The 7,500-nt window shown below is 44.9% G+C and overlaps 1 protein-coding gene across 22 annotated transcripts in view; it reads left to right on the forward strand.

Moving 5' to 3' along the window:
* The window catches only part of osp (myosin phosphatase Rho interacting protein outspread), a 595,661-nt gene that overhangs the window by 119,334 nt on the left and 468,827 nt on the right, over window positions 1-7,500 (forward strand). For 2 of the 22 annotated variants that reach the window (XM_070084016.1, XM_070084015.1), the window contains exon 2: window positions 5,887-5,941. The exons of the other annotated variants lie outside the window; for them this stretch is intronic. The gene's annotated coding sequence lies outside the window, so the exon portion shown is untranslated. The remainder of the gene's footprint in view (window positions 1-5,886; window positions 5,942-7,500) is intronic. 22 annotated transcript variants of the gene reach the window in all.

A 7,500-nucleotide genomic window follows, 5' to 3' on the forward strand; every position in this document is an offset into this window, starting at 1 on the left:
AGTGGGTGGTAGAAGGATGGGTGTGAGTGGGTGGTAGAAGGATGGGTGGGAGTGGGTGGTAGAAGGATGGGTGGTAGAAGGATGGGTAGGAGTGGGTGGTAGAAGGATGGGTGGGAGTGGGTGGTAGAAGGATGGGTGGGAGTGGGTGGTAGAAGGATGGGTGGGAGTGGGTGGTAGAAGGATGGGTGGGAGTGGGTGGTAGAAGGATGGGTGGGAGTGGGTGGTAGAAGGATGGTTTACTTTAAGGTTGCCTACCTGGAGAGTATTCCGAGGATCAGCGCCCCTGCGGCCTGGTCCACGACTAGGCCTCCCAGTGGATCAGGGCCTAATCAACTAAGCTGTTACTGCTGTCTGCACGTAGCCAACGTACGAACCACAGCCCGGCTAATCCGGCACTGACTTTAGTTATCTGTCCAGCTCCCTCTTCCAGACAACCAGGGGTCTATTGGAAATTACCTTATGGCTGGTGGGAGGCTGTTGAAAAGTCTTGGACACTGGACACTTACTGTGTTTTCTTTTAGTGTACTAAAGGCGCCCCCACTTTTCATTGGGTGTATGTTGCATCGCCTGCCAAGTCTTTTGCTTTGGTAGGGAGTGATTTCTGTGTGTAGATTGGTGTATATTATGATCTATTTCTCTCGCCTGCTCTCCAGTGAGTACAAGTCAAGTGCTTCCAAGTGTTCCCAGTAGTTAAGGTGTTTGATGGAACTTATACGTGCAGTAAAGGTTCTCTGCACATTCTCTAGATCTGCAATTTCACCTGCCTTGAATGGAGATGTTAATGTACATCAGTATTCCAGCCTAGAGAGAACAAGTGATTTACAAAGGATCATTATTGGTTTAGCATCTCTTGTCTCGAATGTTCTCATTATCCGTCTTATAATTTTCCTCGCAGATAGTGGCACTGTTATGATCCTTAAATGCGAGATCCTCAGACATTACCACTCCCAGGTCCTTCACATTACTTTTCCGCTCTCTTGTGTGATTAGAGTTTGTAGTATACTCATTTCTATCTATTATTTCCTCCAGTTTTCCATAATGGAGTAGTTGGAATTTGTCTTCATCGAACATCATATTGCTTTCCGTTGCCCATTTGAAAACTTGGTTTATATCTTCTTGGAGATTTGTCGTGTCCTCAGTGGATGACACTCCTGCAGCTCCTAGTATCGTCTGCAGAGGCTGTTTTGGTGCTATGGTTCACATCTCTGTCTGTGTCTGATATGAGAATGAGGAACAGGATGGGGGCGAGTACTGTGCCTTGTGGAACAGAGCTCTTCACTATGGCAGCTTCCGATTTAATTCTGTTTACCACTACTCTTTGTGTTCTATTGGTTAGAAAGTTGAAGATCCATCTGCCCACTTTGCCAGTTATCCCTTTAGCACGCATTTTGTGTGCTATTACACCATGATCGCACTTGTCAAAGGCTTTTGTAAGATCTATGTATACTACATCTGCATTCTGTTTGTTTTCCAGTGCATCCAAGACCATATAGTGATCCAGTAGTTGCAAGAAGCAGGAGCGACCTGCTCTGAACCCATGTTGCCCTGGATTGTGCAACTGTTGGGAATCCAAGTGGTTTGCAATCCTACTTTGAACTCTTTCAAAGATTTTTATGATGTGGGACATTAGAGCTATTGGTCTATATGTAGTTCTTAGCTACAGCTTTGCTGCCACCTTTATGGAGTGGGTCTATATCCATTGTTTTTAGTTACTGTGGAATCTCACCTGTGTCTATGCTCCTTCTCCATAGCATACTTAGGGCCCGTGAGAGGGGTTTCTTGCAGTTCTTAATGAACACGGAGTTCCACGAGTCCAGGCCTGGGGCTGAGTGCATGGGCATGTTGTCAGTGGCCTTCTCAAAGTCTAGTGGAATTAGGGTTATGTCAGAAATTTAGCATATATTGACAGGGTTTTGAGGTTCAATCATGAAAAAATTATTTGGATTGTCTGTCTTTAGAGTGATTAGTGATTAGAGTCATCTGTGAAAGATCCATCTTGTCTGAGCAAGGGCCCTATACTAGATGTGGTTTTTGCCCAGTTTTTAGTACATGAAAAGAAATATTTTGAATTTCTTTCAGTTTCACTAATCACTTGTCTTTACTGGATCCTTCATGAGTCCTTTAACTTAAGCTCATTATTTTCCACTTCCCTGGTTAGCGCTTCCTTCTGTGTTTCAGATAATCTAGCATTCTTGAGTAGCTCAGTGATTCTTCGCCTTCTCTTGTGGAGTGAGCGTCTCTCTCCAGTTGTTGATGCTAGCCACACAATCTGATGTATGCGCCACAGCCCGGGTGATCAGGAACTGACTTGAGGAACGTACCAGAGGCATGTTGATAGGTGTGGAAGAGTCTTGGTGTCTTTACACTTAACTGAGTTTTTCGATCAGAGTGTAGTCCTGACGTCTCTGCTTTTCATTAGAAGTATTTTACACTCTGCCGAGCAGCCTCTTGCTCTCGTAGGGAGTGATTTCGGTGTGCAGATTTAGGATCAGTCCTTGCCAAATATTGCAGGTATCGGGCTGTACCCATCCAGTGTCTTTCTGGCCTGTGTTGCTCGAGATACCTGGAGTTTACCTGGAGAGAGTTCCGGGGGTCAACGCCCCCGTGGCCCGGTCTGTGACCAGGCCTCCTGGTGGATCAGAGCCAGATCAACCAGGCTGTTACTGCTGGCTGCACGCAATCCAACGTACGAGCCACAGCCCGGCTGGTCAGGTACCGACTTTAGGTGCTTGTCCAGTGCCTGCTTAAAGACAGCCAGGGGTCTATTGGTAATCCCCCTTATGTATGCTGGGAGGAAGTTGAATAGTCTCGGGCCCCTGACACTTGCTGTATTGTCTCTTAACGTGCTGGTGACACCCCTGCTTTTCATTGGGGGGATGTTGCATCGTCTGCCGAGTCTTTTGCTTTCGTTGTGAGTGATTTTCGTATGCAAGTTCGGTACTAGTCCCTCTAGGATTTTCCAGGTGTATATAATCATGTATCTCTTCTGCCTGCGTTCCAGGGAGTACAGGTTCAGGAACCTCAAGCGCTCCCAGTAATTGAGGTGTTTTATCTCCGTTGTGCGCGCCGTGAAGGTTCTCTGTACATTTTCTAGGTCAGCAATTTCACCTGCCTTGAGATGCTTCAAGCACTCCCAGTAATTCAAGATACTTATCTGAATTGATAAGAGCAGTGAAGATTCTTGCTATAGACTCCAGAAGGGAGTATTGGGGTACAACAATATTCCAGTCTAGGGTGAACGAGTAACTTGACAAGTATCATCCTTAACTTGGCATCTCTTGTTTTGAGTGTTCTAGTTATCCAGTCTGTCATTTTCCTTGCTGCTGTGATAGTAACACTGTTGTGATCATCTTTCACTTAGAGCGTTTATTTACTCGCGAACACTGAAACTGTTTGTGGATGGGTTGTGTACACTGTACAGGTAGTGTTGCAACCGCCACCCACCACCCGCTAACCACCACCCACCGCCCGCCAACCACTACCCACCGCCCGCCAACCACCGCACACCACAACTCGTCTTGGCTACCTTGGTGCCCTGGAAAGTCCCTCGGGTATCAGTGACCACCGCAAAAACTCAGCTAAAAGTTCCCTTCCCCATCATGGCCATCCCTAGGCAGGAAGATTCTACCTGGGCTGCTTCCCTACCGTCTACAACCACAGGGAACTGCTGAAGCTTTGTGGAAGTTTGCGTTAAACCAACATGTGAGATAATACTAGAATTGAAAATACTCTGGATGTAATCTTCACAAACAATGAGGAACGAATCAGAGACATACCTGGAGTTTACCTGGAGAGGGTTTTGGGGGTCAACGCCCCCGCGGCCCGGTCTGAGATCAGGCCTCATGGTGGATCAGGGTCTGATCAACCAGGCTGTTACTGCTGGCCGCAAGCAAGCTGACGTACGAACCACAGCCCGGTTGGTCAGGTACTGACTTTAGGTGCCTGTCTAGTGCCTTCTTGAAGACAGCCAGGGGCCCATTGGTGATACCCCTTATGTATGATGGGAGGCAATTGAACAGTCTTGGGCCTCGGACACTTATTGTGTTCTCTTAGTGTATTCGTGGCACCCCTGATTATCATCGGGAGAATGTTGCATCTCCTGCCGAGTCTTTTGCTTTCATATGGAGTGATTTTCGTGTGCAGGTTTGGTACCAATACCTCCAGGACCTTCCAAGTGTATATTATCATAATCACAAAAACAATATACTCTGACCACATCATCATAAAAGTAGAAACTAGTATAAACTCGGGGTTGTGGAACTCCAACAATAATGTACGAGAAAGGTTGTTCAGTAAATTTAACTTCGACACCTATATAACTGACTGGGAGTAAATTAACTAAGAACTACCAAACATATCCTGGGATGGCCTTGGATGCACTGGAAGAAAATCAGAATGCAGATGTAATATACACAGACTTTGCAAAAGCATTTCACAAATGCGATCATGGCGTAATAGCGCACAAAATACGTGCTAAAGGAATAACTGGGAAAGTGGGGAGATGTATCTTCAACTTCCTAACAAATCGAACACAAAGAGTAGTGGTCAACAGAGTTAAATCGGAAGCTGCCATAGTGAAGAGCTCTGTTCCACAAGGCACAGTACTCGCCCCCATCTTATTCCTTATCCTCATATCAGACATAGAGATATACACCACAGCACCGTATCATCCTTTGCGGATGATACTAGGATCTGCATGAGGCTGTCATCTGCTGAGGACGCGGTTAACCTCCAAGAAGATATAAACAAAGTTTTCCAGTGGGCAACGGTAAATAATATGATGTTCAATGAGAACAAATTCCAACTACTCCGTCATGGAAAACTGGAGGAGATAATAACTAGAACAGAGTATACTACTGACTCCGGCCATACAATAGAGTGGAAAAATAATGTAAGGGACCTGGGAGTAGTAATGTCTGAGGATCTCACTTTCAAGGATCACAACAGTGCCACGATCGCAAGTGCAAAGAAAATGATAGGATGGATAATGAGAACTTTCAAAACGAGAGATGCCAAGCCAATGATGATCCTTTTCAAATCACTTGTTCTCTCTAGGCTGGAATACTGCTGTACATTAACATCTCCATTCAAAGCAGGTGAAATCGGAGATCTAGAGAGTGTACAGAGATCCTTTACTGCACGTGTAAGTTCTGTCAAGCACCTTAACTACTGGGAACGCTTGGAAGCACTTGACTTGTACTCGTTGGAACGCAGGAGGGAGAGATATATCATAATCTACACTTGGAAAATCCTGGAAGGAATGGTCCCAAATCTGCACACAGAAATCACTCCCTACGAAAGTAAAAGACTGGACAGGCGATGCAAAATGCCCCCAATTAAAAGTAGGGGCGCCATTGGTACACTAAGGGAAAACACCATAAGTGTCCGGGGCCCAAGACTGTTCAACAGCCTCCCATCAAGCATTAGGGGAATTACCAATAAACCCCTGGCTGCCTTCAAGAGAGAGCTGGACAGATACCTAAAGTCAGTGCCGGATCAGCCGGACTGTGGCTTGTACGTTGGACTGTGTGCGGCCAGCAGCAACAGCCTGGTTGATCAGGCCCTGATCCACCGGGAGGCCTGGTCATGGACCGGGCCGCGGGGGCGTTGATCCTCGGAATAACCTCCAGGTAACCACCACAGTCACTCGCTACGTTCCACTCACCAACCTAGAACTAAAAAAGTACTTCCTAAAGTCCATATGGATCATTTTCGTCATTTATACAGACTATTTCAGCTGTTTCTCGCAACTCAAGTAACCTGTTTCTCTCTACTTTCTCTAATCCCCTAAGCATTTTGCATGTCCTGGTCATGTCTCCCCAGTAGTGTGTGATATCTCGTTCATTCCTACCATGATACATTAGTAATAATGTTATGTTCTTGCAGGTATGTGATGACCAGAGGCTGACTTGTTCCTCAGTGAGCTCAGCACCTCTACTCTGTAAGTTTTTCATCTTCTCTATGTATATACATACATACATTATATATATATATATATATATATATATATATATATATATATATATATATATATATATATATATATAAGTCGTGCCTAATAGGTAAAACTGGACAATTAACAAGTACTCGTTTAAAATTAAGTCCTTTCTAAAATTTTCTCTTATACCTTTCAGGATATATTTTTTTCATTTATGTTGATTGCAGATGACACCCGAATCTGCATGACAGTGTCTTCCATTGCAGACACTGCAAAGCTCCAGGCAGACATCAACCAAATCTTTCAGTGGGCTGCAGAAAACAATATGAAGTTCAACGATGAGAAATTTCAATTGCTCAGATATGGTAAACATGAGGAAATTAAATCTTCATCAGAGTACAAAACAAATTCTGGCCACAAAATAGAGCGAAACACCAACGTCAAAGACCTGGGAGTGATCATGTCGGAGGATCTCACCTTCAAGGACCATAACATTGTATCAATCGCATCTGCTAGAAAAATGACAGGATGGATAATGAGAACCTTCAAAACTAGGGAGGCCAAGCCCATGATGACACTCTTCAGGTCACTTGTTCTATCTAGGCTGGAATATTGCTGCACACTAACAGCACCTTTCAAGGCAGGTGAAATTGCCGACCTAGAAAATGTACAGAGAACTTTCACGGCGCGCATAACGGAGATAAAACACCTCAATTATTGGGAGCGCTTGAGGTTCCTAAACCTGTATTCCCTGGAACGCAGGAGGGAGAGATACATGATTATATACACCTGGAAAATCCTAGAGGGACTAGTACCGAACTTGCACACGAAAATCACCCACTACGAAAGCAAAAGACTTGGCAGACGATGCACCATCCCCCCAATGAAAAGCAGGGGTGTCACTAGCACGTTAAGAGACCATACAATAAGTGTCAGGGGCCCGAGACTGTTCAACTGCCTCCCAGCACACATAAGGGGGATTACCAACAGACCCCTGGCAGTCTTCAAGCTGGCACTGGACAAGCACCTAAAGTCAGTTCCGGATCAGCCGGGCTGTGGCTCGTATGTTAGTTTGCGTGCAGCCAGCAGCAACAGCCTGGTTGATCAGGCTCTGATCCACCAGGAGGCCTGGTCTCAGACCGGGCCGCGGGGGCGTTGACCCCCGGAACTCTCTCCAGGTAAACTCCAGGTAATGTAAAAGTTAATTATTTTGTACAAAAAGAACCTTAGAAAACTTACCTAACCTTATTATAACAAGCCTAATTTAATTTAGCCTAATCCAACTAAATATATTTTAGATAAGTTTACAATAATTTAATAATAATCAAACACAATGAAATATATATTTTCTCGTTAGGATCAGAATGATTTTTGCGAAATTATTGCATACACAAATTTTCACTTGCCTTATTCGGCAAGAAGAACGTTATTATTTAAGCCAAAATAGCAAGTTTTACATATATGGCACCCCCCGACATACACACACACACACGTACACACACATGTACACATACACACGTACACACACACGTACACACACACGTACACACACACACGTACAC

This window comes from Cherax quadricarinatus, chromosome 11 (genome assembly GCF_038502225.1).
Source record: "Cherax quadricarinatus isolate ZL_2023a chromosome 11, ASM3850222v1, whole genome shotgun sequence".
Lineage (NCBI taxonomy): Eukaryota > Metazoa > Arthropoda > Malacostraca > Decapoda > Parastacidae > Cherax > Cherax quadricarinatus.